This window comes from Pongo pygmaeus, chromosome 10, assembly GCF_028885625.2.
Source record: "Pongo pygmaeus isolate AG05252 chromosome 10, NHGRI_mPonPyg2-v2.0_pri, whole genome shotgun sequence".
Taxonomy (NCBI): Eukaryota; Metazoa; Chordata; class Mammalia; order Primates; family Hominidae; genus Pongo; species Pongo pygmaeus.
The window spans coordinates 2237582-2265222 of NC_072383.2; the positions used below are offsets into that span (position 1 = coordinate 2237582).

At 46.3% G+C, this 27641-nt stretch overlaps 1 protein-coding gene and 1 long non-coding RNA gene across 19 annotated transcripts in view; one reads left to right on the forward strand and one right to left on the reverse strand.

Annotated features, from left to right (window-relative positions):
- Window positions 1–27641, forward strand: part of LOC129009980 (voltage-dependent L-type calcium channel subunit alpha-1C) — a 716779-nt gene that overhangs the window by 216180 nt on the left and 472958 nt on the right. The window lies entirely within an intron of this gene.
- LOC134740352 (uncharacterized) overlaps window positions 1–27641 on the reverse strand; it is a 30076-nt gene continuing 2435 nt past the window's right edge. Inside the window, exon 3 of the long non-coding RNA XR_010127750.1 lies at window positions 1–27439. This is a non-coding gene — a long non-coding RNA (uncharacterized LOC134740352). The remainder of the gene's footprint in view (window positions 27440–27641) is intronic.

Sequence of the window (27641 nt, forward strand, 5' to 3'; positions counted from 1 at the left end):
GAAGATTATGATTGGAAGGAAGGTTTTTCTTAGAGCTGCCAGTCTTTATTTTCTACCTGCCGCTCTTCATTTTGTCCTCAGAGGAGGAACGTGTCCTCTCTTCCCTAGGACGTCTGTCTTGGTATTGAAGACAGTGCTCTTGTGCTTCTTACTTATCTTCCTTGAGGTTAGCCATCCTTGTCTCTGCACCCTCTCCCTCAGTCCTGGCCACTCCCATGTGAACCTCAGTGTTTATTCCTGACCCAGGATACCTCAGCTCCAACTGGACCCCAGGCAGTAAGAGGCTTCCTCTTAGAGTCAGCGGATTCCCACTGATGCAGCCCAAGATTACCTGCCCCATCCTCCTCCTCTGGCTCCTCCCACTCTCCCTCCTCCTGCTAGTGCTTCTCTTCCTGTTCCTCTCCTCTTCTTCCCCTCCTGCTCCCCCTCTGTGTTCCTCCTCCTCCTTCTACTCCTTTTGCTCCTCCATTGCCTCCTTCTTCTCCTCCTCCTGCTCCTATCCCTCCTCCTCCTACACCTCCTCTGCCTCCTCCTCTGTGCTCTTCCTCCCCCTCCTCCTCCTGGTCCTCCTCCTCCCTGCTCTTCCCCTTCCCCCTCCTGCTCCCCCTCCTCTTCCTGATTGTCCCCTCTTCCCCCTCCTCTGAGCAGCCATATTACATAGCTTACTCATGTTGACCTTGTGCTGCTGGTGAGCTTTGTTTCTCCCTTTCTGTTCATGTACTGTTCTTTCTCTTGGATATTTTCTGCCAAATGTTTTTCATTGATGACTTTGCTCTTGGGTCTCCTTGCCTATCTTCCTTCCTTCCCCCTTCCTGCTCTGTGACGTTCTTGTTTACATACCCTCTCCACTGTGAGCCTGGTATTTCAGTGACTGGAGAAGTTTTGGGCCTTATCTGAGCTTCTTTCCTTGTTATCGCTTATGCTCCCGCAGCTCGATCCATCTTCCCATACAAGAACGTTTCTCCCCAAAGTCCTGACCCTGCCATGGAGCACCTGAGGGGAGGAGTCACTGGGTTTCTGGCCTCAGAGGAGCACAGTATTCTCCAGGACTTACCCTGCATCCTATATTGGAATATCTGAAAATTTCATCACTGTTGCAAATAGGAATGTCTTCTGATCTAAGGTCTTCTGAGGACATTGGGGACACTTTATTCCCAAGAGCAAACACTGACTAGGATGTCTTTTTGGCTGTGATGGGATGTGGTAGAAAGTTTCAAGCTACTAAAATAGGGAATGTATTCTAATGTTGTCTTGAAAATGAATCAAATACACTTCCCTGAATGAAAGAAGGATGTGTGTGTGTGTGTATTTAAATCACCGATGGCAGCAGTGATGATGGTGACAGTCACCCATGCCGTGCCTGGCACCTTGCTAAGTGCTTGCACACATTGTCAGTTGGTCCAGGCAGTAAGTCATGAGGAGTGGGTGTTAGTGTCCCAAAGCCTCAGGGAGGTTAAGGCCTGTCCTGATCACAGCTGGAGGACCTCACCACGCCCCTCCCTGTGGAAGTAGGGATTCTTCAGCAGGAAATGGAGTTTTCCCACAGAACACAGGACAGGCAGGGAGGAACTCACTGGGGCTCTGTGCCACTGCTGTGCTACTGCTACTGCCACTGGGCAAATCTCTGGGCCTCAGTTTCTCCTGTAGTAAAGTGGCGGGATTGAATTGGATGCACTTAAGTAGGTTTCCAGCTCTAAAGATCTATGATTTGTTGTTTCCCTTATTTCAGTGACAAATTCCTTTGGAAAACATTGCTGTCACAAGAAAAAAATGCCATCATCAAAATGTCTTCTGATGTTGGACAAACTGAATGGGGGTTAGGAAATCACTTCTCTAGGAAGCAGGGGTAGGGATGAAGGCAAGGAGGACAGATGGATGAGCATCCTAAACAGAATAGGGAAATAATTTTAGAACCGATTTTTCAGGGAGTCACAAGATTATATTACTCTAGCTCTAGCTCTGCACCTGGAATTCGACAGTGCTTAGGATAGGGAATGTTTAAACCGGGAAGGGACTTCCCTTAAGCCCCGAGCCCAGAATTCATATGTCAGATCTGGGCCCACAGTGACCATTTAGTCCACTCCTTCATTTTATGTCAGCAACCCTGGAAACCCCAGCCTTTGGGAGAAAGAGACTCCTGAGGCCACATGGTCCAAGCTCCTGGAGCATCTCTGGCAGAGGAGTCTTCAGATCAGATGGCCCCCAGCCTGTGTACCAAGTGTACCATCCCTACTAAGTAGATCTTAGTGGAGTAGGGCTTACTTCAGGGATGTGGAGCTTACTGGGATCCTTCAGCCTGTCTTCCAATAACTTCTGCTTTAGAGATTATGATGTAACTGATGAGAACTGTCTTGAGACTTCCTTTTGTACTTAAAGTGGATGGGACAGGCTGGTTTAGTGCAGTGTACCTGGGGCAAGGAGTCTGGGGTCCTTCTGTTGGTTTAGGAAGCTCCTCTTGTCTGTCTGGCCTGGATACTTGTGATTTGTCAGCTTAGTCTAACAGTTAACCACTTCTTAGTGGGAAGTAATGAATCTAGGATTCTCTGCTACGCTCAGTTGATAAATTGTGATAAAGTCAAGTCAGAATTTCCCAGCTTAGGTGTTGTGAAAGCCCAAATGAGGCCTGATTGATAAGATATTTTGAGTTTTTCACACAGAAATGATTTATAGATGATTCCCAACTTTTGAACTGCTCTTTTATTTATTATTAAGTTGGTGTTTCAAACTTAGAAAACTGCAAATGGCATTTAGTTTTCCAGGCTGGCCTGTTTAATGCATAACACAGCTGACACACTATATGGTTGCCATAAATCATAATGGAAAATAGTATTTTTGCAAATGGATAATGTAGAATTGCAGTTGCAGACTCCCTGAAGGCCTTCAGCGGTTCCAGCCAGCACATGAACATATTTACACCGAAGCGTAAAAGACAGTTGCTTTATGCATCTTTACTCTGCTGTGAGGGCCATGAGGAGCAAGAGGTAACTGGGTGTCTGCAGGCAGTCCCGGGGAAGCAGCAACCAGAGCAGCAGGGTTTAGCCTTATGGTCATGGGTGTGTGCAGCCACACGGCCTCCTGAAAAACCGCTCCTGGGCTTTTCAGATCTGCCCCAGACCAACGGGTCCAGAGTTGTTAGGAGCCAGGTGGGCTGGGGAAAGCGGAAGTTCTAGGGCTTCTCAGGTTTTGAGGAAGACAGAACCTGTTAGCCACCTGCCTTTTGCTCAGAAAAGGCGGGCTGGAGCTGCCCAGCAAAGTAAATGCTGACCCTTTCTAGGTCAGCAATCCAACGCCCGGTGCTACCTCCAGAGCCTGGCTTTCCGTGAGGTACAAGGCTGGCCCTGAACACCTGCCTCCTTCCAGGCGCTGTGCTGTGCTTCTGAGATCAGGAGTGGAAGCTGGCAGAACCAGGAGCATGCAACACACTGGCCTCCACCTTGGCCGAGAACATACCCACCACGCCCTAGGGAAGTTTAAATCCCATCACTCTCTCTGCTGCTTTTCCCTGTTACAGTGTGTAAACTGAGATTCCACGCTTGGAAATTCATGTTTTCCTCTCTGGGGAGACCTCCTTGCTGCCCCCATCCCCCTGCATCTTGTGTCCACTGGATCTTCTCATTGACTGTTGAGAATGCTCAGTTTAATGCCAGGCAGCGTACATTCAGACTGTACCCCAGGAAATCTGACACAAACCGTGTTTCCCGTTGATTTAAAAAATTAAGACTCAGTGATATAATGTCACTCATTATTATGTAATAAAGCCCTATTATGGCTAGTAATTTTTCAGTGACTAACTGAATTTTGCTTATTAGTGTTCATTTAAATCTTAGCCTATAATATGTTCAGTGCAAGTACTAAAACCGCCTTTCTTCAAAAATCAGAAATTTGAAATTTTTTAATCAGTCAAGACTTCCTTCCTTTCCCCTCCTCCAAAAACATCCAGAGAAGTGAGATTTTCTCACATTTAAGTCAATGATTGAATAGAACCAAATTGGGGGAAGATTAATTTTTGAACCAGTAGCACCAAACTGAAATTGATTTTACTAATTTCAAAATCTGACAGTTTTGAGGACCCTTTAATAGAACCAGAGCTTCTGAAAATAAGCACCTACTGATCGGTTCAGTGCGGAAATGAACTCAGGTCTAGAACTGCAGTGTTAAGAGATGATTTCCAAACCAAGCTGCGGTTTCATTTGGAATGCTTTCTTGATTTACATGTTCTGGGTTTTGTAAGTTTAATTCAAATTTATTTTCTCCTAAATGAATTTTTACTACCGGAAGGCCCCCGTATGGAAATCACCTTCTCTCATTATGCAGCTTGCCTGGCCCAGAGGGTGAGCAGGCCTTGAAATGAGGACACCCGCCCTGGCTGGGAGTCGAGGCCGAGTTCGCATCCAAGGCTGTAGCACAGTGCAGCCTACAGCAAAGGGCGTCCTCGGGAAGCAAGGTGCTTGTGTTTGTGCCTTCATCCTTTAAGACAATACCCAGATCTGGCAGCATCTTCTGCAGCAAGCAGGGGCTGATTACCTGGAGCTCTGCCTGCCCCTCTCCCCGCCTCTGCCTCCCCCCAGAGAGGCGGCTTCTGAGGAGGCTGCTGTTGGCGGCCAGGAGAATTTCTTGTCTCTGTGGAACCGGAGGCCTCCCCTCTGCGACTATTTAAATGTGTTCCTCCGGCATGAGGATGACTCACCGTTTAACAATTAATTACAGCTCCGCGTATTGTAGGCACTGCACCTACATGGGGGTGTAATCTCTGTGCTTCTCCACGTTACCAAATTGTGAGGACTTCGATTTTAAAAAACAGAAATTGAACCAGGCTTGGAGGAAAAGGCAAATTTACACAATGTCTTTGATATGAATTCTTTTTATTTTCTTCTCTGTGGCTTGCAGTTTCCACCAGGGTAAGGCAGGCAGAGGTGGGAGGTGTGGGGGAGAGACAGGGGGTTCTGGCTAGTAAGGGAACGGGCAAGGAAACTGCCCACTACGTGCTGTCATCCGGTGGCTGCTGTGACCGGCCCTCATTCCCACCACATCAGAGAGAGGCATAGTCATCTTAGGTGATTTTTTTAAAGTTTCCAAGGTGAGGATGCATTTTACTATATGCTATTTTTTCTTAATCATAGGTTATGGTTTATTATCAACAGATCTTTAAAGAACTTTTCCTGCAGTAAATATTTCAACCTTTATAAATTAAGTATTGGCTGCATAAAGTCCTGTTGCCTGAGATTTGTTGCAAGTTTGTCCTTTTTGAGATGCATCGAGTGGCTCCAAGTCATTTGATCATGATCATGTCCGTGACATCTTGGTAGACTTTTAAGCGTGAATCCCCCGACCTCTGTCCTGCTGCCTCCCCTACACCATCCCCTCAACTCCCCTCCCAGCCACGAATTATACTTCCTCACTACCCAGTTTCTTTCAGTACCAGGAGAGGGCCACGCTTGTTCTGGCCTCAGGGATGTTGCACTTGCTACAGCTGACCCTTGAACAGTACGGGTTTGAACTGTGTGGGTCACTTACACGTGGATTTCCTTCCGCCTCTGCCACCCCAGAGATGGCAAGACCAACCCCTCCCCTTCCTCCTCCTCAGTCTACTCAACGTGAAGACGATGAGGGTGAAAACCTTTAGGATGGTCCACTTCTACTTAATGAATAGTAAATGTATTTTTTCTGCTTTAGGATTTTCTTAATAACATATTCTTTTCTCTAGCTTACTCTACTGTAAGAATACAACATAAAATACATACAACATATAAAATATGTGTTCATCGACTATCCTGTTGGTGAGCCTCCTGGTCAATAGTAGGCTAAGAGTAGTTAAGTCTCTGGGGAGTAAGAAGTTACTTGGATTTTCGACTGTAAGGGAGTCAGCACCCCCAGTCCCCACGTTGTTCAGGGGCAAACTGCATTCCATCTTCTTGGACTGCTCTTCCCCACAGGCGTTGCCCCCATCCCTTTTCCTCTGTCAGGTCCCAGAGCATGGGTTACCACCACAGAGAGGCCTCTGCGGATGCCTATCTAAAGTGGCACCATTTACTTCAGCCGGGAGGTCAAAGCTGCAGTGAGGCAGGACCATATCACTGCACTCAGTCTGAGCAAAAGAGTGAGACCCTGGCTCAAAAATAATACCAATAATAAAAAAAAGTGCTACCATCCTCCCAGCTCCTCACTCCCAGGAATCACTCAGGAGCCCATGGTTCTGTCTTATTTTTTTCATAGCACAATTACTATCTGAAATGATCTCATTTATTTACTTATTTTTTGTCTGCCTCCCACCAGAATGTTCTCTGTTCTCTGCTGTATCCTTAGCACTGAGCAGTGCCTGCACATGGTGAACGCTCAACAAAAATTTATTATAAGGATGAATGAATGGATGGACCCTCGATTCTGTTATTATTCTGTTTTAATCCAGACAACACTCAGGAGTTTCTCTGTATCAATATATCCATTAGGAAGGTTAGTAATGTGTAAAAACTCTCCTGTGAATGCTTTTATTCAGTACTCAGTCTGTAAGGGGTAAATCCTTCAGCAGACTCTTGAGGAGTGTTTACCAAGTGTCAGGCACTATTCTAGAGCAGTGGTTCTAACCTAGGGATGATTTTGCCTTCCAGGGGCAGCTGTCAATGTCTAGGAACATTTTTGATTGTCAGGGTGGGTGGGAGGTTGCTACTGGCATCTAGCGGGTGGAGGCCAGGGATGCCGCTAAACATCCTGTCATGCACAGGACAGCCCCACAACAAAGAATCATCTGGCACAAAATGTCATTAGTGTCAATAGTGTGAGGTTGAGAAACCTTGTTCTGGAGTCTGAGGATACGGTGGTGACAGGGCAAGGCCCCTACTCCCATGAAGCTTATATTCTGTTGCAGGAACCGGGATAGATACACAATAAACAAATGACATTATTCTGGGAATGACAAGGGCTGACAAAGAAAGCAAGTAGAATGTTGCGATGGTAGCTGTGGGAGTTACTTAGATTGAAGGATTGGGGAAGGCTTTCTGAGGGGTGGCATATGAGCTGGGACCCCTCAGATGAGCTGGAGGCAGCCCTGGAGATCTGGCAGACCCTACCAGGAGGAGCCAGACAGCAAGTGCTAATGGGGAAGGGGAAAGCTTTCCAAAGGTTCTGAGGTTTAGGTTGGTTTCAAAGAGGGCCATTCACTCTGGGGCTTGAATGTGCTTTTATCCAATGAAGGTAGCCTAGACATCTGTTTGAAAAACCATTAGATTAGTATTCTTTTTTGCAATATCTCATTTTTTGGAAAGAGCTAAGCTTCCTAAAAAACGTATTTTTCTAGACTTCAGAGTTCCTTAAGAGTGGTGGTTTATCTTTCTGAGGTTGGCTGCCATGTTGATTCCTCCTCCCCTTTCCCAGAATTGAGAGTCTTACAGCTTTGTCTCTCCACTCAGTGCTCAGAGAATCACACACACAGTCCCAGGATAGGACATTCCAAAAAATAAAGAAGGGCACAGAGAAGGTGGGGGACCTTCCCTGCAACTTAGCCACAGTTGGAGTTTCAATAATTGAGCCTGAAAGATCAATTTAATTTCCTCAATAATAGTTTGATGTTCTTATCTGTTAGGTTATAAAGCCCTAAAATGCAGTATAATTCAATACCATTGTGCTACAAACCCACTAACACTTTTTTCTCCATTGCTCAGCCTGGCTCCTCCTCTTAGGAGTCGCCTGTCCATACAGAGTCCCAGAGAAATTCTACATCTTTCTCTGTGTTCTCCCAGACTGAACAGAAGACTGGAAATGTCTTCCCTTAGATCTTTGCTGCCCATCTGGGAAATGTCAAAGGAATTAGCTTTTCTTTCTGTACTTCTAGCATGTATTTATCCTTGCTATAAATGTCACTTTTTTTACTGCTTGTGTGTCAGTCAGGTTGCTTTTGGCTGCAAGTGTCCTCATGATCCTAACAACAAGTTATTGTGTCACATATCAAGTTCTGGGAGAGGGAATTCCAGGAGGAACAGGAGAGCATGTCTTCCTTGAGTGAGGAACCCTCTCCAAGAACCCTCCAGCAGACTCTGCCATGCTTTATTGGCCAGGGGCTGGCCAGATATCTCTTTAGCAGAGAGGATGGGATTGGCTTGGGTGAATTGTGATGTGCCTCCATTGCTTGGGGAGAGGTGACATCCAAACAAAATCTGGGCACTCCCAGCAAGGGAGAAGGAGGGAGTGCTTCTGGGTAGGCAATGATTCCAACTTTATCATTTGTCTTCCTGGCAAGGACTCAGAAGATACTGACCATTTGTATTTTTCTAGTTCTTCATCACGTGCAAGAATGTCTTTTGTTATAATGATTAGAGAAATGATAATGATCATGGGCCTTTGTTTCCCCTTGACTGAGCTGGGCCTTCACAATGCACAGGCATTGCTTTTGATAAATTGGTTTGACTTAGAGGATTTTAGACTTGGAAAGCCTTAAAGAACAGCCAGTTCAGTCTTTGTCTTTCCACACGGGTTCACTGAGCCCAGGCTGCCGTGTGGCCTGCCTGGGACCTCACTGCTCGTTCAGCTGAGGCCTGCATGCTTTGGGTGCACAGGCTCTTACTTTGTGTCTTTTTCCTAATTTCATAAAGCCTGGTCCCCATTTCCCTCCAGCTAATCAATGCTATTGTACACATTTAAGTCTTTATCTCGGTTGAAACCTGCACCAGAACTGAAGAACTAAATAGTAGTCATATATAGCTCAGCATGAATATTAGATATTTCTTATTTTAAGTCTTCTCTTGAATCATTTAAAGACATTTCAATCACTTATTAACAGGTATGGAAGTTGTTTTGGGGGATGGGGACCTTCAGTCCTCTTCTTGGTCCTTCAGAACCACACCATCTGGGTGGTGCCTCTTCTGCCCCTTCCTCCTCGAAGGCAGCTCTGCCACCACTAACAGCCACAGTGGAGAAGAGGAAGGGGCCTTGCTTCACATGGGAAGGAGTGTCTCACCTGAAGCATCCTTAGACCCTTATTTAATTTAAAAATGTTTCATGACCAAATTCTGAGCTCTGTTGTCCTCTTCCCCATGAGCAGAGGGTGGAATGAGGCTTGAGGATAAAGGACCCTGGGCCTTGAGAATGCTTCAAGCCCCGGAGATGAAGTTGTCTGTCTGACAGAGGTTCCCAAGTCTGCATCCAAGGAGAGGACCTCTCTTCTCTATGAAGAGATGCTTTGCTTCTGGAAACCCAAGTACGATCCTAGAAACCTAGGAGCTGGCCGTTTGTACACCGAAAGTTTTCTTTTTTTCTATGTGAATGGAATCCACATGGGGATCGTATTAAAGTTCTCTGGGGAATTTAGAAAGGTCTTGATTTCCATGCTGGGAGTGTAGCCATGTATACCCTGTCTATAGTGAAACATACATAGTCTTTTCCATGAAGGGAAGTGCCTGCAAACTATTCAAAGTATCAGGCCACGGGAGCGACCAGCCAGGACTGAGAAGGTGGTATAGGATGGGATGTCCACCTGCGATCTGTCTCCATGCTGTCCTGTCCTCATGTCCCCATAGGAACAATTATGGACATTGGACTTCTACTTCTTACAGTCCCCCTCAGTTGTGGTGCTGTTGGCATTTTGGCAGGGACTGTTCGTTGTTGGGGGCTGTCTCACCCACTGAAGGGTAGACCTTGGTTAAGGTTAAGGATCCTTGAAGGTTTAGGATCCTTGGCTTTTACCTGCATTCAGTTCCCTACCCAGGTATTGCAGCAACCAGAAGTCCCCCACTGGCTTCTCGCCACCTCCCGCAGAGCAGACTGCTCTGGGCCTCTGTTAGACACAGGATGGATTAGGAGTCAGGATTGTGGAGGCGGCTGCAATCCTATGGCCAAGCCAGTACCTGTACCCCCAGGGATCTGCATTCTTAGGGCGGTTTTCTGAATGTAGGGAAAGAGCGCACTGGGGGACACTGCTCCTTCAGGGTCACCCACCAGCCCATCATGGCTTCACCCAGCCAAGAAGCACATTGTATCTCCTTGGGGCCCTCTGGCATCTCCTCTGCCTTTATACTTGGTCCTGGGATGCGTGCATTTGGGATATATTTTCACACCAGAGAGCTTGCTAGACAGAGCCCAAGGGGATGGAACTGAGTGAAGTGACCTATAGGCCTACTTCTGGCCAAATCTCAGGGCCCAGGTCCCCGGCACAGGTCTTTGCTGCATGTGATTTCTGCCCCTTCATGTGGGGCCAGGAGGCTCTGCAGTCTTTTGGACATTAAACGATGCTTGCAAAACAACAATGTGATGAGTTAGGAATGAATCAGAAGCAGACGAGGGACATTTAAAACCTCTTTATATACTCATTCCCTCATGCTCATGTTCCTCCCCAAAGAACCTCCTCCCTTCCCAGGGAGAAGGTCTTGGCCACATGTGTGGGAGGCTCTGCGAAGCCAGTGAGCTCTTCCACCCACAGCAGTCCCAGGGCCCTGCCCTTCCTCTTTCCCTTTCCTGGCTGCCAGCCTTTCTAGAAGGAAGCCATGTATTTGGGCACTTCTGAAGGGCTGGGTGAAACCAGGCAACAGATTTCTGCACGTTACACTGGGAAAGCCAGTGTGTAGAGGTGCAGCGTGACCTGAACCAGTCCTGAGAGGCCAGGTGTCCACCCTTGGCTGTGGAGCTTGGCTGGTGGGAGCAGGGCGTGTAGCCTGGGTACAGGCAGGAGGGGGACTGCCCAGAAGCACTCGCTCTTAATTTGGCTTTCTCTTCAGGACTCATTATGTGTCACTTAATGTGAAAAGTCTGCTTTAGACTCCTATTCTAAATTACCTTAACCTTTCATCTTGCCCTGTGGTGCTCTTGGCTCCTATAGCACTGAAAACAATGTGTAATTCTATATTTATTTGTATATTTATTATCTGTCACCCCCAGTAGATGGTAAACTGCATGAGTTGGGGTCCTGTGCATTGCAAGTGCTGGCATCTTAGTAGCTGCAGAATGAGTAAACAGTGGCAGTAGCATCCGCTCCGGCTGAGTTTTCAAAGTAGGAAGTAGGCAGAAGGTTTGGGGTCATCTTAGTTTGCTCAGGCTCCTATAACAAAATACTGCAGTTGGGGGACTACAAAGATGGAAATGTATTTCTCACAGATCTGGAGGCTGGGCAGCCCCAGGATCAAGGTGCCAGCAGATTTGGTGTCTGGTGAGGGCATTCTTCCTGGCTCGTGGACATTTGTCTCCTCACTGTGTCCTCATATAGTGGAAGGGGTGAGAGAGCTCCCTGGAGTCTCTGAGAGTGTTAATCTCATTCATGAGTGCTCTACCCCATGACCTAATTGCCTATGAAAGCCCCTACCCCAATATCATCACATTGGGGGCTAGGATTTCAGCATAGGAATTTGGGGGGACACATTCAGTCTGTCACCATGTACATGACTGCAGTGGGGATTACCCTGATTTGAGGAGTATTTACGGGGGGGAGGGCGAGCTGGACAGACCTGCAGACGTGTAAACCGTGTCTGTAGCATCCTGGGAGCCTGCTTGAGATCCGGCCCTTCTAAGGAGCTCCAGGAGACTTACAACCCAGCCCTTGGAATGACATCCAGAGGGAAGAAGGCCAGTTGATGACTTATGAAATGTAGATTTGTATTTTCGGAAGTGCAGAGTAGTATTTTAAAAAAGCAAATGAGACTCTGAGGGTTGGGAGAATGGCAGAGCATGGGAAGTGGAGGCTGCTTCGGATCCGAGAGGAGGCACTGTGAGATGTGGAAAGAGCTCGGGCTTTGGAGTGGAGCCTGCATTTGATTCTAGATTTCACCGCTGAGTAGTTGTGTAGCTTTTGGCCAAGTCACTTATCCAGTCTGAGACTCAGCATTTTTATCTGCAAAATGGGGCTAGTAACACCGCCCTTTTTGAGTTGTCATGAGTATTCAATGAAATGACGTGTGTACCCACCTCCCTACCTACCACATGCCTGCTTCATAGTGAGTGTCCAATGAGTGTTTGTTCTTTGTTCCTTTTCTCTCTTGAATAGCCAGCATGGCCAGTTTTAGATTTCTCTTGCTCTCCAACCTAGTCTAATTTATTCTGTTAGCTGTCATGTCTACTAACTAGGTAGTCCATAGGTGCATATTGTGTGCATGTAATGGACCCATTGTTGTGTGAAGGGTGGTGAAGATTTAGGAGTACAGATTTATCCTGCAGACCATCTCCCACATTAACATGTTCCTGGGAGAATACATTTTGGATTTTTAATACCCATGCTTCATATTTTATGCACATATTTTAATAAAATGATTTTAAGCTGCTGTTTATATAGGAAATTATATTTACAGCCTCCAAACGCAATATAACATTTTAGTGAAGTCTTGAGTTACATTTCAAGTACAGTTGATAGAATGTGGGAATCACTTGTGGGTGTTGTGTAGAGCCCGTTGAGTGTCAATAAAGGGGACGTGCTTTGAGGATGTGTCTGGGCCCCAGGACCACATTTGAGGAGCATCTTTCCCTTCCCAAGGCAAGACACATCTTGGCCACATGTGTTGGAGGATTTGCAGAGCCAGGATTTGGGGGATAGACCAGGCTGCTTTCCTGACCCATGACACACCTGGACTCTTCCCTTCCCTTTTTCTGGCTGACATTCTTCCTAGAAAGAGGTCATTTGTTTGGCCCTTCCATGGGGCTGTGTGAAGTCAGCTGACGGGCTTCTGCATATTAAGCAGAGAGGTCAGGAAGTGCTATTTTAAGCACGTTATATCCATTGTGATAGTTTATGTGATAGTTATACTATATAATAGACTTTATGCTGTATTTGGTTACATTTTAGGAAATACATGATGAAGTGTTTTGGTTACATTTTAGGAAACTGGCTTTGAGTTGACATGTAATGCATTATAATTTTTCTTATTTAAAAGATGAGAAATAGGCCAGGTACAGTGGCTCAAGCCTGTAATCCCAGCATTTTGGGAGACGGAGGTGGGAGGCTAACTGAGCTCAGGAGTTGGAGACCAGCCTGGGCAACATAGCAACACCTCATCTCTACAAAAAAAAGTAAAAAAATTAGTCAGGTGTGGTGGTGTGCGCCTATAGTCTCATTTATTCTGGAGGCTGACACAGGATGATTACTTGGGCCCAGGAAGTTGAGGCTGCAATAAGCTGAGAGTTGAGATCGCGCCACTGTACTCCAGCCTGGGAGACAGAGCCAGACCCTGTCTCAAAAACAAAACAAAACAAACAAAAAAAACCCATGAGAAATTGGCTAGCATTTCCCACAGAACATCTGACTTTCAGGAAAGGCTTATTGATGTGTGCCTTTTTACACATGGTCCCTATCTTCAAGGCGTGGATAGTTTTTTAGGGAGACAGAACAAACAATAAGAATGGAGCATTCATATAAGGAACATAACAAATAGCACAAGGAGGTACACAGCCAAATTAGTGGACCTTTGAGGACGGCAGGGCTGGAGAGGATGGGTAGCAACCACATACGCCATGGCTGTTGGAATTTCAGACTTTAGCAGTTTCTCTCAATGAATGTTCCTTAAGTACCTGTCATGCACAGGTGCTGTGCTAAGTATAAAGTGATAAGCAAGGAAGCGGAAAACGTAGCATGATGCCCAGCCTGAACTTCTCTATGTCTAAGAGGAGTGAGAAGACATTAAAAAAACACAGCACAACATGATTCAAGGTAGAAAAGTTACAATGTGCTAAAAGAGAAGAACAGCTAGACAACGCACTGCTCAGAGAGGGGAGATGACGTGCACATCTGAGAGGCTGCTGTGGCTTTGGCTAGGACAGTTATCTTAGCTGAGATGGCCTTAAGACAAGGTCTTGATGAGGGCTGCCCATGTTATTAACACCTGGCACTGCAGTGCCCGTCAGAGTGGATGCCCCTGGCTTAGGGAGCTGGCAGGCTCTGGAGCCCTCTGTCCCCTAGGCATAAATCCGCTATGCAGTGCATTGGAGGGAAGCTCCAGGGACCTAAGGAAGGATGTCTGGGTGGTGGGCGGCATTTGAGGGACTCAGGGCACTGATATTTACCAACCCACACAGTGTTTTACCATGTACAGTAGCTGAAGATCAGCCCAAATTGGACCCCAGGGGTAGGTAAGCTAATGAAGCCAGAGGTATAGGCTATCCATCCTCTTTCGTCCCAATCCAGGAAATATATTTTACCCAATAACAACTGTCCTGTGTTCTTGGAGGGTGTTCCACCTGGCTTAACCTAAGGGTCTAACTTAGGGTTTAAGTACCCTACGTTGAAATAATAGAGAAACCTGTGACCTGACCACTCTAATGATTCTAATCAAAGTGCTCCAGCACCGTGATCCCTGCCCCAGAGCCCTGGGCCTCACCCCCATCCAGTAAATAGAGAGTTTGTGCATGGCAAAGCTGAGGGCTGCAGAGCCCCGCGCCAGCTCTCCTGGCCAGCAGTGTCCATGCTGACGGCGGTGTTTGTGCAGCACCTGGTATGAAATCTTGTAGCTATCACCCCCCTGGTTCCCATGCCTGCCACTTCTATCAGTAAGACGCAACGAGTCACACAGTACCACAGTGAAGTCTTGGTTTTGGATGAGGTATGTGATTATAAGGATTTGTTTTCATAAAAACAATAATCATCCTAAAAAATTGTGTAAGCCTCCCCTCTATAAATCAGTATGGTCTGAAAGAAAACCAAGTAAAACAAACACCAACAATCCTTATGAACAAAGGAGTGGGAAGGGGTATGTTTGATGGTTGTAATAGTAAGAAATGCACGGGGAGGAGTCATAGTGTGCTTGAAGTTTGGTGGCTCTCTGAAGACAAATGGCGCTCCATCTGTGTGAAAGGGAGCGAGGGAGGGAGGGAGGCACGCCCGTGGCTGCTCTGTAGCTGGGGTGCTGTTTCATAAGGTGGTTCACTGGCTGGTACCACTGTCACACAGCGCCCTATTACCAGTTGTTTACCCAAGAATAAAGAATCCGAATTATATTTTAGAAATACAATTGAGGGAGCTGAAGTTTAGAATAACTATCTTGAGCTTCAGAAAGCTCATCTCTGGAAAATATTCATAGAGGGATATTTATACTTCCAAGGGAATCTGATGGGGCAAGAAGCAAGTCAGATTTCTCTACTTTTCAGTTAATGGACTCCTTAAAGATTATGTTCGTATGCCTTTAAAATAGTAATTGCTTTGTTTCCTCAAGAGCCAAGATCCATCCAGTCCCTAAATCAAATTCTCAACTAAAATCAGAAGGTTTAAGATACAGTTATTTTAAGTGCTGCATACTCTTAAAAATGTGTGTCTGGTTATGTTGTGTATATAAGTGGCTCATATCAGAGATGCAGCAAGTCAAGCTATATAAAATTCAGTAACACATGCCAGAGAGGGAAGGAGGGAAGAGAGAGAGAGAGAGATTGAAAGAGAGAAAGAGATGCTTATCCTTTTCTCCAGGAGAGGTTCGAATTTTACTTTCAACTCGTTTCTAAAAATGGCAGATGCAAAGTAAGAAAACAAATGTATCTGTGGCAGGCAGGAAGGAAGGACAGAGAGGGGAATCTGATCTTCGTCTTGATGTGATATGTTTTTATCTGAATGCTTTTGCAATAGAACATCTAGGAGGCAAGTGAGAATCAGGGTATGTCTATGTTTCAACAGTTTCATTAGGGTCCCAGAGCTTTGTTTCCCAGGGATGTGATAGAAAATATGAACTCTTTGCATAGTTGGGAGTTGAGGAAGGGGGTAGGCTGAAACAGTGGCATATGTAATGGTGCATACCATCAGTGGGATGTGATGATAGTGCTTATCACAATAGCATTAAGACTTATGCCCTCTTTCTTTGGAGGCATTTAAATAGCTAGCCTTGCTTCTCTTTCCTAGGAGGAAGCCTGGGATTGATGTTGGTACCTCCATCCTGAAGTCTGGGAAATTGGTGGGGGGTTTGATGACTCAAGTTTATAAGTGGATTTTTAACCCAGTTCACATGGTGCTTGTGCTGACACTGACATTTTGTGCTGCATGATCTGGAAGTTGAGGCAAACATGATCAATGTTAGACTGGCAGAATCTCAGAGGACAGGGTCCAAGTTTCAAAGTTTAGAAACATTTCATTGATCAAAGTGTATTAGAGAAAAAAGCATTAAGTTAATTTTTTCATTCAGTCATTCAGTCATGCAACATACCTTTCTTGATCATCTGCCAGGACCCCAGTGTGTTGCTGGAGGCTGTGTTTGGGGGCAGATTGAAGCTAGGTTCAGTGTCATCTCCTCTCTGGTAACTCCTTTCCGATTGAATCTGCAGCTATAACTGGTATGTTATGCCATAGAGAAGGAAGAAAGTATACAAGTGGGCAAACTGGGATTATGTGTATCAAGATGGTTATAGTGATGGAGGAACTATCTCTTGGGATGCATTTTAGCAGAAAGGAACATAAAGCATTCAAAAGAGTTCTATTCTCCAGTTAGTGTCAGGACTGACTTTTCTTTGTTCTGTGGTCAAGGAAGGCCCTACTGAAAACCCAGGAATCAAGGTGGGTGTTTGCATGAAGGTCCCTTCAGCGTCAGCAATGAGAGCAGTCAATCAGGCAGAGCTCCCTGAATTAGGAGTCCTCCCAGGCTGTCAGGTCAAGGTCAGATTTAATTTGGGATTTTGTAGTTTACAGGATGCTACCCACTTTCTTACACCTCGCAGTAACCATGCTCCAGCAGCTTATTGGATTGGTCCAGGCTGTGCCTGGTGGTGAGAACGTCAGGTTTTGTGGGCACATGGCTTCACCAGGAGAGGTCTGGGGTGTCTCATGTTGGTAGAGAAGGAGTATGTCCGTGAACTTTAACTTCTCTAGAGGCCAAAGGCAAACTGGATAGCTATTGCTGCTGTAGTTTTGTAAATCTATGACCCTCTGTTGAGGCCTCTTTAACTCTAGAAGCCTTATGCATCTTTATGATTAATTAATTAGGACCCCACCAGCAGACTCTCCTTCTTCCAAGAGTGTAAAGTCATTCATGCAGGTTTGGTCTTGCTTGGAGGTTGGGGCTTGTGGGGGACATGAGCAGGGCTTGCCCTCAAATTCCCAGTCATTTGCATTTGGCTCCTCCTTTCTTTCACCTGTTACTCTGTTACTCTTTCTGCTGCTTTTTTTTTGAGACAGAGTCTTGCTCTTGTCTCCCAGGCTGGAGTGCAATGGCATGGTCTCGGCTCACTGCAACCTCTGCCTTCCAGGTTCAAGCGATTCTCCTGCCTCAGTAGCTGGGACTCCAGGCGCCCACCACCACTCCCGGCTAATTTTTTTGTATTTTTAGTAGAGATGGGGTTTCACCACGTTGGCCAGGCTGGTCTTGAACTCCTGACCTCAGGTGATCCACCCGCCTCAGCCTCCCAAAGTGCTGGGATTATAGGCATGAGCCACCGCGCCCGGCCTCTTTCTGCTACTTTTAAGTTATTCACACAAGCTTGGAGGACTAGAGGCAGGAGCTGGTATTTGGATCAATGGCTGGGTAATCCAGAGCAGTCAAAGAACCAAGAAATTATTAATATTTTGTTCCAGGTTATATGTTTTTATGGGGTGATGGTGAAAGAAAGAATGAATTTTGTTTCCTAAATGTGTGCTTCTTGCACTGATAGCAAAATTAGCCACTGTTTGCATTTCCTGAGCACTCATCAGCCTGTGGTAGAGAGAAAGAACTCAAAGGTAAGTGTGGTTGCAAGGAAAGAAACCAGGAATCCTGTGGTTGCCGCTAGCTTCATTCAATGTATAGATCCAGATTATTACATATTATCTGAATTAAACACATTTTACTTTAGAGAGATCATGCAGGTTCTGTGTTTGAGGAAATCTTACGATTGCTTATAAAGGAAATCATTGCCCCAAAATTCTGGATTTTAACTAATCTGATCTGCTTAAAGCATGACACCTGCATACTTGCTAACTTATTTTTTGAGAATAGAGAGATAAGGAATAGGATTCAGTCCTTAGAATGCAGAGCTTATAATTTTAGAAAGAGATGTATTTTATTTAGGCCAGATATTTTTACTGTTAATATCTTTACTGTTTTATCTAGAATGTTGACTCTATTATGCTTGAGCCAGTTGCCCCTTCCTCTCTTCCTCTTTCCTCTGTGTATTTACTGCACACTGACTAAGTGTCTGGGGTGACAGCAGATGCTGCGGTCATGAGGGTAACCAGTTAGACATGATTTCTGCCTTCATGGAGCTTACAGTCTGGTGGGAATGATGGACAGAGGAAGCACAGAACTGGACACCATGCATTTTCTCCTCTGACATCAGAGCCAAACTGGAAGATCCTGAAAATAATTCTATTGCATGTCCCTTGGAGATATTAACAAATTGCTCAGTGATTTTGATTGTTAAAATATCCTCCTGTTTGGATTTGTTATCACAGTGGCTTCTCTGGCAGTAGCATAGTTATAAAAGCAACCAGGAACTGCCCATGTGCCCAGTCTAGGCTCCTGACTCCCACAGATGCCTCTGGGGCTGGGGCCCGGCTAAGTATTTTCCAGGAGAAAAGTCAGTCAGGACCCCCAGCGCCTGCCATTTCCCATTCTTTCAGAGCCAAGGAGCTGGACCGGCATCTGACAGCCTGGAAGGGCCCGGTTCCAATCTGGAGCTGAGGTTAACACTTCAGGTCAGCTACTTCCTAAGGGAAGGAAAAATCCCTCCCAGGTGTTACTTTGAGCTTTCTCTGGTGCTGCTTGTTGCTGGCCTTCAGATTTTGGCCACCACTATCTTCAGGTACTGTTCTCCCTGCCTCCCTTGGAGAGGTGACCTTCCCCTTCTGTGCAGGGCCCTGTCTGTCCCATGTGGGCTTCCAGGGCTGGGGTGAGGAGGAGGCGGCGAGATTATTGCCTGTTACACATGGACATCTAGACGGGGGAAGAAACATAACAGCTTTATTTTTAGGCTTTGCTAATTCTCACTCTTCTCCTAGTTCGCTGCTACCTGGCAACAGCTTATTGTCATGGCAACACCGATGTTAATGAGTGAAACTCTCAGTGTGTCTGCTTTCCTGGTGCTCTGACAGACACTGTGTGGAGCTATCTTTCTGGCCATCAGAGGCTAAATGCTAGGCTCCCTTCCCCTCTGCAGGCCTCCCAGGCCCCGGGCCCCGTCCACAGAGGGAAGGCACAGAGGCAGCGTTGACAAGGGATTTATGGCTCTGCTTACACATTCCCAGCTTCTCCTCTCTTCACGGATGGGCTGCTGGCTCTCGCACTGCCCCTTCTCCTGCAGTCCATCCCTCCACATTTTTAAGCGGCAGCTGTAGCCCGTTTTCTCATGTTTGGGGCACCTCGAGATTTGAGCAGGTTTTTATGGCACCTTCTCTGCAGTTGATCAGCAGGGCTGAATCGCGAGTTTTGAGAGGAGATTTGTGACTGGAACTGGCGCTCACATTGGGGAGGGAAGACCTGCACCTTCAGCCCTTAGGCTGAGAGTCAATAACTCCACCATAGCTTCTTGTCTTGCTTCTCTGGCATCTGTCCCTCAAGGGTGCCTTCGCAGCATTACAATAACTTGTGAGGAAGAGCAGGCAGAGTCTGCTCCAGCCTCCTCGTGCCTCAGTTTGTCCATCTCTAAAGCAGCGCGTATCTGAAACTGGATGTTCCTTAAGTTGGCGCTGCTGAGGGAGGGGTTCATGTGAAGTGCTCTGGGCTCCTGCTCACCATTTCTATGATGTGGGTGACTTGCTCGACCCCTCTGTGACTCCACTTCTCACTTGTAAATAAGGATAGTAATAGTATCTACCTCAGAATGCCATTGCAGGACTCCAACCAGATACATATGTGTCCAGGGCTTATAATAAAATCATGGTTCAATAAATCTTAGTTCTTACTATGTGTGGTCATTATTCAGTCTTCACACTGATTTCGTGAACTAGGACTATTATTATTCTTGAATTACAAAGAAGGAAACTGAAGCATGGAGAGGTTGAGCAACTGCCAAGGTGGCTGGAAGCGACATGAAGCCTAGGTGTGCCCTGAGCCCCCACACTGCACACTGCAAGGTGAGCCTGAAGGGGATGGCCCTGTATGCCCTCAGTGACTGCTCCCTGTTCCGGGGAGGTGGGCCCGGGACCCCAGGAGTGTGCCTGAGGACCTTGCACTCCTTGGATAAGAGGTGTTGTGTGAGCACAGAATTACCAACATTGTTTTTTTTTTTTTTTTTGAGGGAATCTCACTATGTCACCCAGGCTGGAGTGCAATGGTGCAATCTCAGCTCACTGCAACCTCCACCTCCTGGGTTCAAGAGATTTTATTGCCTCAGCTTCCCAAGTAGCTGGGGTTACAGGCACACGCCACCACACTCAGCTAATTTTTTGCAGTTTTAGTAGAGATGGGGTTTCACCATGTTGGCTAGGCTGGTCTGGAACTCCTGACCTCAAGTGATCCACCTGCCTTGGCCTCCCAAATTGCTGGGGTTATAGACGTGAGCCACTGCGCCTGGCTACCATCATTGTTGACCTCCACAAGTCCATCAAGTGTGACCTCTAGAGGGGTGTCATTCAGCTGCTGTGGCCCATCTTGAGGCCAGCACTGCTCTACCAGGCTCTTTAACGATCAATGGAGTAAAAACTGCAGCCACCTCTGTGTAACCCTAGCCTCTTCCTTAGGGTGCGGGGTCCCTGGCGAACACCTCTCAGTTGGGCTAAGGAAGCACATTGCCACTTATTTACTGTGCTAGTTCATCCAAAGCTTTCAGCAACATGTAACAGCTTTACTTTCTCTTTTTTCAGAGTAATAGTCCTTTTAATTTTTCTATGTATTTTTTTAAAAGGTAGCACATACACATGGTATAAAGTCAAAAATATGCAAAAGGGTATATAGTGGTAAGTCTCTCTTCTCCCTTGCCCCAGCCTCCCAGTGCCTCCCCTGCAAGGAGGTCTGTCCATGAGTAAGCATAAACATGTATATTGATTTGTAAACCTCTGATGGGAACGCTGATACATTCTGTCCTGCATTGTTTTGTTTTTTTCTACTTAACAGTGTATCTGGGAAACTGCTCCATACAATTCACAATCTATGAGGGCGACTTCATTCATATTCAGCAGACACCTCAAAAATCTTATTGTTTTCCAGGTAAATGAGGTCAAGTATGTGAATCATTGTGAAATATCTTAAGAAAGCCTAACTGCTGGCAATAAGTTAATAATACTGAACAAATATTATCACCATGATAATAATACCACGATTCTTTTTAATCCATGATACAGTTTTTTATGTCTCGTTTTAAAGCTGAAACCCAAATTCATGGAGCTAAAAATGTCCCTGACCTGCGGTTTGAACCTGAGTCTGTCTGTCTTCCATCCCTCTGTCGGTTTGCCTGCGCCACACTCCTTCGCTTATAGAAATGTGCTTGGAGTGGGTCTTGGCTACAGCATGGCCGTAGGAGTTGACTCCTGGGAGTCCCCATGATGCTGTAATGCAGTGACAGCATCACTACACAGTTCTCATCACCGCCAGCCCCCTTCCTGTCTTCCCTGTAGGCCCAGCACTCACCCACAGGCAGACACTTCTAGTTAGCGCACATGGTTGATGGACATGTGAGGTTCCTTTGACCCCATCCCTTCTAGTCTATGCTTCTGCTTCTTTACCTAGAAAGTGTGCAGCCATGTCTCATCCCCGCCAAAAGAGGTACTCAAGAAGAGAGAAGAGGAGTGTTCAGTGTCTTCTCCCCACGTCCCCTTTTCCCCCAGCGAGGCAGAGGGGCTCTGTCTGGGTTTGGACTGGAGCACCTCACGGGTGTGAAGTCGGGAGGAGCCAGAGGCAGTGAGGACCTGCATTGCAGCGGGTGTGTCGGAGGGCTCAGCAAACGTGTGCTGTATGAGATGGGGAAACGAAGCCGTGTTTGCCGGCATATCTGGGGTTCCCTGGTCACTGAGACATCAGAGACATGTCAATCTGAGTCCCTTTGCTTGGATTTAATCTGCTATTTGTGGGTGTTCTGTTGCATTTAGTGGGGCTTCAGTCTTCATTTTCCTTGTCCTTCGCACTTCCTCATCATTCCCTTTCCGCGAGCTTGCCCACTTACTAGGATGGATCCTGGTCAGTGGATCAGGTGGTGGTGCTGAGGGCTCTGTTACCCCGATGGATTGCCAGCTTGCAGGGCCCAGCATGCCTGCGAGGGCAGAAGGGTTCTGAGTGGGGCCTGTTCCTCTGGGTGGGATGCGCTCTCCCTCTTCCTAGGCTTGGTTCCTCTCCTTCCTCGGGGCCTGATTCCTCCAGCTCATGCTCTGTCTTTCTTCAGAGCTCCTACCAAAGTCCCTGTCCCCCACACCGTTGACACTTTTACAGCAGCATTGCACGTGGACATAAAGGGGCACTGCAGCCAGTCCCCTGTGGAGGACTCAGGATGTCCCAGCCCTTCAGGGACCGGCTCCAGGGTAGGCCTGGCAGAGGGAAGGACCATGTTCTCTCCCAAACGGGCCAGTCCTTGGAGCTGCTGCCATGGCTTCAGCTTCCAATACCCTGTTTGGCGGGCTGTTTGCAAAGAGGCAGAAGAGCCCCAAGGTGAGTTGAAGGGCCCTGGAGCCCCAGGCCTGCCTGCCTGGGGAGCAGCTGATGGCGAATCTGTGTCCTGGAACACGCCCTGCTGCCGCCAGTGTGACATCGGCTGTGGTTGTGAAATTTCTGACAAAGATGCTTGGAACTCATCCTGTTCTCGAAGTCACTGTGCTGCCCATCAGTTGACATGCTCTGTTGTCAAGAACACAAGAACCAGAGAGAAAGCACACTCAGCAGAGATGTGTCCTAGGGTGTTAGAGGAGGGAACCCCGTCACAGAAGAAAATTAGCAAAGACAGAACTGGGCAAAAACCACCAGAGGTCCCTGGGGCATGCCAATTAACTAGCTGGGGGTCTTGGGCAAGAGCGAGGGGAGGCCAGGGCTTAGGGATGAAATGTGAGGATGGGAAGGGGCCTCTTGAGCCGGCTCAGTGCCTCAGTTGGGCACTGGATATGGACTGGGACCACATCTTCTGGCCCCTCTTATTGTCCTTACTGCCTTGAAAGGACTAGATTATAATTACCTGAAGGACTGAGTAGGCCTAGAAATACTTCCCTAACTGCTTACTCATATCAACATTCCTTCCAAGAAAGAAGCAGGCACGCAGTCCACAATTAGAGATAAAAGGCTTCAACTGGAGGAGGTAAGGCCTTGGAGCGAATGTTTCAGTTGAAATGCAATCAGTCAAACAACTAGGGCAATTGACTGGTTATCAAACCCTTCTGGGTTTTGATGGGAGGAAAGAAGAGGAATTACTCATAAGGCAGCGATTTCTTAAATAAAGAGAAGGGACCCCAGAAGAAGAGGCTTCAGGACACTGATTCTTACTCCTGTCTGTACAGTAGAATAATCTGGGCAGCCTTTTAAAAATACTCAATTCCTCTGCCTCAACTCAGAGGAGTTCTGATTCAGTGGCCTTCATGGGGCTGGGACATCAGTATTTTTTAAAAGCACCCCCAGGTGATTCTAGTGTGCAGCCAGCGTTGAGAACCACTGGTTTAGAGGGGTTTAAAGGCAGAAGGCAAAATGTGTAGACTCCAGCATAGAGTTTGCTGTTTTCCAGGCTGAGATCAATAGAAAGCGTATCCTGATTTTAATTCACGGTGGCACACTCTAAAAGTATACTCCGGGATTTAAAAAGTCTAGGGGCTTTCGGAAGTATTTGTTTGCCCATGTTCATATCAACATTATTTGTAATGGCCAAAAAGCAGATGCAATCCAAGTATTCATCTATGGATAAATGGATAAACAGGATGTGGTATATACATACAATGGAATATCATTCAGCCTTAAAAAGGAAGGAAATCCTGATACATGTTACAACATGGATGAACCTTGAGAACATTATGCTAAATAAAATCAGCCAGACACAAAAGGAGAAATATGGTGTGATTCCACTTATATGAGGTACCCAGAATAGACAAATGTATACAGACAAAAGTAGAATGGTGGTTGCCACGGGCTGGTGGAGGGGGAAATGTGGAGCTGTTGTTTAATGGGTACAGGATTTCAGATTTTCAAGAATAGCAGAGTGTTCTGGAGATGGATGGAGATGATGGTTAAACAACAATGTAAATGTTTTTAATGCTACTAAATTGTACACTTAAAAATGGTTAAGTTTGTAAAATTTGTTACATGTATATATTTTACCACAACCTAAAAAATTAATTTCAGATTAATGAGAATCATCTATTTTAATATTTGAGAAAAACAGAAATTTATAAAGGAGAAAATTTAAAAATTACCACTTGATATCTAGATGTATTCTTTCTCTGCGTGTGCTTAATCATGCAAATACATACACACATTGAGTCTTACTTTCTATGATGCCTTGCAGTCTGGGTTTTCATTTGTACTTGATTTGGTTTAATCCTTGTTTCTTTACAGAGATGGTTCCATCTCAAGGGTGGAGTAAGTGAGGTGACATGGTAGGTGGGCATCCTAACATATCCATATATTCAGCTTTGGAATCAGACACTACTGGGTTCAAATTGCACCTGTCACGTTCACGATCGGTGTGACCTTGGGCCTCATTCTGAGCCTAAGTGTCCTTACTTCAGACTTGTTTGGGAAGTTAGAGATAACTTAGGTGCCAGGTCCCTGCTCAGGCCCTCGGGAAATGGGAGCTGTAACTGCAGAGTCACTGGAGACTTCCACGGACACTTTTACGTACTTGAGATAGATATTCAGTCTCCACTTCTACCCCTGTCTCACTTAGGAGAGAGCTTCGGAGAAGCCCTGATCTGAGATTCAGGAAGTCGCCAGGGCTGCCACATGGTGCTGTGACCTTGGCAACACCAGGTTCTTTCTCGGTCTCCGTTACTACATTTACAAAGTGAGCACATTGGGTTTTGGGGTCTCTGGGTTCCTCCCACGTCCCTACTCTAGCATCCTTTGCTTCTCCATAGCCTCTCACTCCCCGAGATGCAGAGCCCTCAGTGGATGTCCAGTAAATATTTATTAACAACCAGGCTCCTGCAGGTTAATCATCAACAACATGCAACAATATCCCAGATATGACCGGCTTCCTCCAAAGAGGGAAACCTGCTTTATGGCAAACTCATTGACTTTTCTTCAGGAAGTTAATTTCTGGTGGTGCAGCACCATATTCTGCAGGAGCTTGGATAGGCTGTGCTGGAAAGACAGGGATATTTTTCCCTAAAGGCAGTGTGTAGGGGCAGTGGGGCAAAACTCCCTTTTTTATTCCTGTAGTGCTTGTACTGGGGCAGAGGAAGCAGATGGATTACCAAGAGCATGGAAAGAAGTCCTACGTCCAGCCTAGAGCTCAGCACATCTTTCAGCTGCCAAATGGAAGGTCTCTCTGTGGTAATGCAGGGGAGGGAAATTGAGTTAGGATGGCTTGTTCCAAATAAAATGCTATATTTAATTTCACTCTGAGAAACATTTGATGTCCGGGCTACTGTAATACGTGAAATAGATTTAAGAAGATCCTTTTTTTGTTAGAACAACAGAAAATACAAAACAGGGAGGTCCTCACATCAGTTGCAGGTTGCACGTAGGGATCTGATCATTTCAGTGTGGTTTTTAATCATCTGGCAGCTGCTGGCCAAGGGTTGACTAGTCGCTACCTAGCAGCCTGAGTGTCACTGTACGTGTTGAATCTGTCTCAGTAGTTCAGCCTCTGAAATGCCTTTCAAGTTAAGCCAAGGCGTTCCGCACAGGAATGGAAACTGTCAGTTTGTAAATCTGGGATGTGTATTTGTGTGCTTGACATGTGGAAGGGAAGGGTTGAGTATAAACCAATGCTGAGTTAGATCAACAAATATGTATCTGACTGTATGATCTAAAAACCAGCCAGGTAGAGTCCCATCTCCAGAACTGCTGTCCCTTTTATGATGGTCATAAGCGCCATGGCTGCTGGATGCTTCTCTCCCTTTGTGGAGCTCTTCCCTGGTGTATTTCTGGGCTAACTGGCCATGCAGGGATTTGGGGAAGGAGCTCACAGACCTACTCTACTTTTCACATTGTTCCTATCCCTTCAGGCTTCTGCCTGTTTCCTTCTTGACTCTCCTGTTATTTTTTGGTGTGAGGTCAGAAAAAGCTCTTCTCTCCTCTTCTGCCTTCATTCATTTACCATTCAGAGGACCTCACTGAAGTGGAGAGACCAACAGATAGGGCTGCCAACTCAACCCTGGAAATGCTCTTTTCTTATTTTACCTGGCCATCTAGAAACCAAGTGTTTTATTTTTTTGTCCATTTATTTAAAAAAACTACAGAATGAAGTATTTTTGGGGACTGTGCCACTCTTTTGGGCTGTAAGTAGAAAAGAACAAATATATCCTTGTCCAGCTTTTCCTGTTAGACCCTCAGAGGAAGAAGCTCCAGCCCGTAACCTGTGAGGCTTTATCCCTTGGTGATGATGTGAATTAGAGAGAGAAGCTAATCTTTTTGAATGACTATGAAAGTTTCTCTGTGGAGCACCTGAAACCCTGGAAACACTTGCTTTCACAAACACTGAGGGCACCCTTATATGTGGAAAGAATTTCAGAGGCCAGGTATCAGGAGAGGCCCTGGGAGAGTAAGGAAATACAAGCAGCTTTTTGGCCTGGGATCTGGAGGCCCAGGGTCTGGAGGCCTGGTGACCTAGGCAGAGGAGGGCCCAGGAGGGAGGCTGTCCTTGAAGAGCACTCTCTGATGTTGGTTCAGCTCTCTGACATTGAAGTTGTCATGAGAACCCAAGCTGCTTTCTGTGATAGAAAGGATTTCCTCCTTTTCAGATGCTGAGGGAAATGGTTCTTTGCATCCTGCATCCAGAATCAGCACAAGACAGGGGAAGTGGTCAGGGACCGGCACCTCGGCTCCCCTGTTCTCCAACTGGCAGTGCTGTGGGGTTCCTGGGCAATTGTACAGAAAGCATGTATATAGGGTCATATAGATATGTGCTGGAATACTGACACAATTCAAAGTTCCCTCTGCTCAACTCCTTTGAGCTGAGCTTAATCCATAGCTCTCTGAGCCTCGGTTTCCTTATCTGTAAGAGTGGGAATGATGATACTGCAGAGTTGTGAGGCCTGTGCATGCTAACGCATGTGATATACTAGCTACAGTGCTGGCTCCCTGGTAAGGCTCAGGCATAGAGAACTGGTACAAGCATTACCTCTGCCCTCCCATGGGACAGAGGGGTGCTGATATTTGGTGTGAAGGGGTGCTGATACTAGGTTGGATTCTCCTAGATCAGTCTAATGTAGGAGAGGCATCTTCAGCTGGAGCTTTGGGATATGTAGTTACTGACCAGTCTTGACTCACCATTGTTTGTGGTGTCTCTTGTCCTTTTTTTTTTTTTTTTTACTTGTTTCCGGAAGGCAGCTGGTGGTAAGTTTTATATTAGATTTAGCTTGAATATTATGCTTGGTTAGCGCAATACTAAAATTATTTCCTTTTTCCTGTGCATTCATCTATTCAACACGTATTTCTCGAGGATGAACTATATGCGAGGCACTTTGACAGGCACTGATGATGCTGCGCTTGGTGCTGAGCGAGAGTTTACATTCTCTGTGCACCTGAGAGCAAGAAGAGAGGAGAGACAGGAAATGAAAGATGTAAGCAAATAAACGAGAGAGCTTCATATTATGGTGGGTGCTATGAAAAAGAAATCAAAGAGCAACAAGCAGAGTTTTGTGGTAACATGACTATGGGTGGGGGGTTACTTTAAGCTGGTGGTCAGGGAGGTCCCCTCTGGGACCTGGAAGACAAGAAGGAGCT